At 62.5% G+C, this 5,000-nt stretch overlaps 1 pseudogene; it reads right to left on the bottom strand.

Annotated features, from left to right (window-relative positions):
* LOC126433786 (large subunit ribosomal RNA) overlaps window positions 1–5,000 on the bottom strand; it is a 7,959-nt pseudogene that overhangs the window by 2,415 nt on the left and 544 nt on the right.

Here is a 5,000-nt window from a genome sequence, read left to right as displayed (position 1 = left end):
CCAGCACCTCGATCTCACGCTGTACCTCATCCATGCCTACACCGTCGCAGGCTGGCCCTATCTTCTTCAGCGCCAGGAGACGGGACCGACGGAGGGTCGGACCCATCCATCGGCAAGATGGAATGCCGAGGCCCCCCTGGGCAACAGGAGCGTGGAAGTATCCCAGGGGGGTGTCCGCCGGAAGGCGGAACCATCTCCTGACGGCGGCCCGGATGGTAACGTCGGCCGACTTCAATGCACCCACCCGGGTGCGGCTAAGGGCCAGCCCGTGGTACAGGCCAGGGAGAAGTACGTTGGTGAGAGCGTGGAGGCGCTGTTGCGGCTTCAGCGGAGCTCGGGAGATGACGTCAAGCTGCTCCACCAGGTGGCTACGTGGATTGAAGACACAGCGACCCGCCGTGGAAAATTGCAGCCCCAGGTACCGGAAGGTTTCACCCACACGCAGGGCAGGCATGGTGGTATTGCCTGCTGTGAAGGTGACATTGCTGTCCACCTTCACCTTCTTCTCGCGCCCTGACGCGACTAAGGCGAGGGTGAAACACTTCCGGGCGTTGATCTGCAGCCCCAGGTGGGCGAGGGCTGCGGTAGCTGCGTCGATGAGGGACTGCAAGCCCCTCGGGGTCGCTGCAAACAGCAAGACGTCATCTGCAAAGGCCGCAGCGTTGACTCTGCGACCGAGGATCCGAGCTCCGATGTGGGAGGGCAGTTGGCCTAAAACGTAGTCCACCGCAAAGTTGAACAGGAGGGGGGAGAGGGGATCGCCCTGGCGAACGCCCCGTGCTGGCTGCACAGACACGCCCACGCCGGCGCCGTCCGCTATCACTGTCGTGCTGCCCTCGTAGCACCGCTCGACATACTCGACAAAGCAATCCGGGAGGCCATGCGCCTTCAGCACGGGGCGAAGGGCAGCATGATCTACCGAATCGAATGCCTTAGATACGTCGATCGATGCCACAAAGACAGAGCGGCAGGAGCGAACTGCGTCGGTGAGAGCAGTGTCCAAGATGAAGGTATTTTCCAACATCCCATCCCGAGGGATGAATGCCCGCTGACGTTCGTCCACAGAACAAGCGCGCATCAGGCGTGACGCGAGAACCTTGTGAAAGGTCCGCGCCAACACCGAGCAGACCGTAATGGGGCGAAAGTCAGCGGGGGATGTTGGTGCAGCCGTTTTCGGGAGAAGGGACGTCCGCGCGCGAAGCAGGCGTTCCGGAAGGGCGCGGGCCAGAAGGAAGAGATTCATCACTTTCACCAGGACTTCGTGCGGCAGACGCCGCAACTCCGCTGGGGTAAGGCCGTCCGGCCCGGCTGCTGATCCCCTGGGCGGCAACGCGGCGGCGACCTCCTCATGTGTGACCGGCCCCCATATGCACTCGAGAGCGACAGGCTCTGAGTGCGGGAGGAGGCGGTCACGAATGAAGCCCGCGGTGGAGATGGGCTTCTTGGTGAAGAGGTCCGCCCAGAAGTCCAGCAGACCAGGGATGGCAGGTGGCGGCTGGAGCAGGGTGCCATCCAAGAGGCCGCGCACGCAACGCGCACGCGACCGTCGGAAGGCATCCTGCGTTCTCGCGTACTCCCAGCGGCGCCGCTTGCGCTTCTGCGTCGGCGGCGCGGCAGGCGGCCGCTTCGATGGTTGGCGCGGCCGCTGTGTCCTGGTGATCGATCTCTCCCCTCTGGACCCGACCGACGCAAGGGCATCCGGGAGCATGCCCAGGATGACATCGGGCGGCGTGCCCCGCCCCAGACCGATGACACGATCCAGGGCAGAGAAACGCTGGGCGGAAGCGGGTAGCCCCGCCAGATGCTCCCAGATGGCGGCGTCAGTCGGCCCCTCCGGCGGCGGCCCGGTGGTGTCGGCCACGAAGTCCTCGGCTGCGTCGACGGGCGGCGCAGCGGCCTCGCCCGCGTCAGGCAGCAGGCTCGCCGCTCCCCGGCGGGACGCCGGCTCTTCCCCCCGACCGATCTCAAGCGCCTCCATGAATTGGCGGACAAGCTGCTTGTGGGCAGCTTGCCGCCGTCGGCACTTGATTGCCTCAAGCGTTCGGTCGGGGAACATCCTGATGAGCTCTTGATTTACAAAGAAGAACCGGGCGTCCCTCTCGAGGAACAGTTCGGCCTCTGCCTTGGCGAGCGACAGGACTTCTTCCTCCGTCCACCTCGCGCGATGCCTCTCCGTGACGATCTCCGCGTTGGCGGCCGCAAGATGTTGGCGGCGGCGATGGACCCCGAGACCGTTCTTGGTTGTAAAGCTGCGGTGGCACTCACTACAGGTATACATAGCTGCAAAAGTTACAAGATTTTCGGCACGGCCGGTTGGCCGGCTAGGTGCTGGGGGAGTTGGGGTGGCACCTTCAGCGGAAGGGCCACCACTTATTCTCTGCTTACTGCCCCCAACTAAAAAAAGGGATAGTGCGAGGGGGGGCTGGTAACCCCCCCAAGCCCCTGGTGCGGTCTTCCACTCTGCGAAATCAGCGGGCCCACGAGAAGGGGAGAAGACCGCAGGAGAGGAGAGGCTAAGAGGGCTAGGCCCATGTATTGCGCATCACTCTCCCTGTAACTATAACCCAAGGAAGGCACCTCGCAGCAGCAGCACGACTACATCAAGACCGCACTTCGAGAAGCCAAGTCCGGATGCAGCCACACCGCCACCACTTGGCCACCTTAAGAGAGTCATAGTTACTCCCGCCGTTTACCCGCGCTTGCTTGAATTTCTTCACGTTGACATTCAGAGCACTGGGCAGAAATCACATTGCGTCAACACCCGCTAGGGCCATCGCAATGCTTTGTTTTAATTAGACAGTCGGATTCCCCCAGTCCGTGCCAGTTCTGAGTTGATCGTTGAATGGCGGCCGAAGAGAATCCGCGCACCCGCGCGCCCCCGGAGGAGCACGCTAAGGCGGACGCGGCCTCGCAGCAAGGAAGATCCGTGGGAGGCCAAGGCACGGGACCGAGCTCGGATCCTGCACGCAGGTTGAAGCACCGGGGCGCGAACGCCGCGCAGGCGCGCGCATCCTGCACCGCCGGCCAGCACGAGGCCAACCAACGGCGAGAGCAGACCACGCCCGCGCTAAACGCCCGCACTTACCGGCACCCCTACGGCACTCACCTCGCCCAGGCCCGGCACGTTAGCGCTGACCCACTTCCCGACCAAGCCCGACACGCCCCGATCCTCAGAGCCAATCCTTATCCCGAAGTTACGGATCCAATTTGCCGACTTCCCTTACCTACATTATTCTATCGACTAGAGGCTCTTCACCTTGGAGACCTGCTGCGGATATGGGTACGAACCGGCGCGACACCTCCACGTGGCCCTCTCCCGGATTTTCAAGGTCCGAGGGGAAGATCGGGACACCGCCGCAACTGCGGTGCTCTTCGCGTTCCAAACCCTATCTCCCTGCTAGAGGATTCCAGGGAACTCGAACGCTCATGCAGAAAAGAAAACTCTTCCCCGATCTCCCGACGGCGTCTCCGGGTCCTTTTGGGTTACCCCGACGAGCATCTCTAAAAGAGGGGCCCGACTTGTATCGGTTCCGCTGCCGGGTTCCGGAATAGGAACCGGATTCCCTTTCGCCCAACGGGGGCCAGCACAAAGTGCATCATGCTATGACGGCCCCCATCAACATCGGATTTCTCCTAGGGCTTAGGATCGACTGACTCGTGTGCAACGGCTGTTCACACGAAACCCTTCTCCGCGTCAGCCCTCCAGGGCCTCGCTGGAGTATTTGCTACTACCACCAAGATCTGCACCGACGGCGGCTCCAGGCAGGCTCACGCCCAGACCCTTCTGCGCCCACCGCCGCGACCCTCCTACTCGTCAGGGCTTCGCGGCCGGCCGCAAGGACCGGCCATGACTGCCAGACTGACGGCCGAGTATAGGCACGACGCTTCAGCGCCATCCATTTTCAGGGCTAGTTGCTTCGGCAGGTGAGTTGTTACACACTCCTTAGCGGATTCCGACTTCCATGGCCACCGTCCTGCTGTCTTAAGCAACCAACGCCTTTCATGGTTTCCCATGAGCGTCGATTCGGGCGCCTTAACTCGGCGTTTGGTTCATCCCACAGCGCCAGTTCTGCTTACCAAAAGTGGCCCACTTGGCACTCCGATCCGAGTCGTTTGCTCGCGGCTTCAGCATATCAAGCAAGCCGGAGATCTCACCCATTTAAAGTTTGAGAATAGGTTGAGGTCGTTTCGGCCCCAAGGCCTCTAATCATTCGCTTTACCGGATGAGACTCGTACGAGCACCAGCTATCCTGAGGGAAACTTCGGAGGGAACCAGCTACTAGATGGTTCGATTAGTCTTTCGCCCCTATACCCAGCTCCGACGATCGATTTGCACGTCAGAATCGCTACGGACCTCCATCAGGGTTTCCCCTGACTTCGTCCTGGCCAGGCATAGTTCACCATCTTTCGGGTCCCAACGTGTACGCTCTAGGTGCGCCTCACCTCGCAATGAGGACGAGACGCCCCGGGAGTGCGGAGGCCGCCGCCCCGTGAAGGGCGGGGAAGCCCCATCCTCCCTCGGCCCGCGCAAGGCGAGACCTTCACTTTCATTACGCCTTTAGGTTTCGTACAGCCCAATGACTCGCGCACATGTTAGACTCCTTGGTCCGTGTTTCAAGACGGGTCGTGAAATTGTCCAAAGCTGAAGCGCCGCTGACGGGAGCGATTATTCCGCCCGAGAGCATCCCGAGCCAACAGCGGCGCGGGTCCGGGGCCGGGCCAGGTAGGTCCGTCATCCGGGAAGAACCGCGCGCGCTTGCCGGGAGCCCGAGCGCCCAAAGGGGCGAATCGACTCCTCCAGATATACCGCCGGGCAGCCAGCCAGGACACCGGGGCTCTGCCCAACAGACGCGAACCGAGGCCCGCGGAAGGACAGGCTGCGCACCCGGGCCGTAGGCCGGCACCCAGCGGGTCGCGACGTCCTACTAGGGGAGAAGTGCGGCCCACCGCACACCGGAACGGCCCCACCCCGCGGCGAGTGGAAAGGCAACCGGACACGA

Source organism: Schistocerca serialis, unplaced genomic scaffold (genome assembly GCF_023864345.2).
Source record: "Schistocerca serialis cubense isolate TAMUIC-IGC-003099 unplaced genomic scaffold, iqSchSeri2.2 HiC_scaffold_1173, whole genome shotgun sequence".
In the NCBI taxonomy this organism is placed as follows: Eukaryota; Metazoa; Arthropoda; class Insecta; order Orthoptera; family Acrididae; genus Schistocerca; species Schistocerca serialis.
This window is presented reverse-complemented; position numbering and strand designations above follow the sequence as displayed.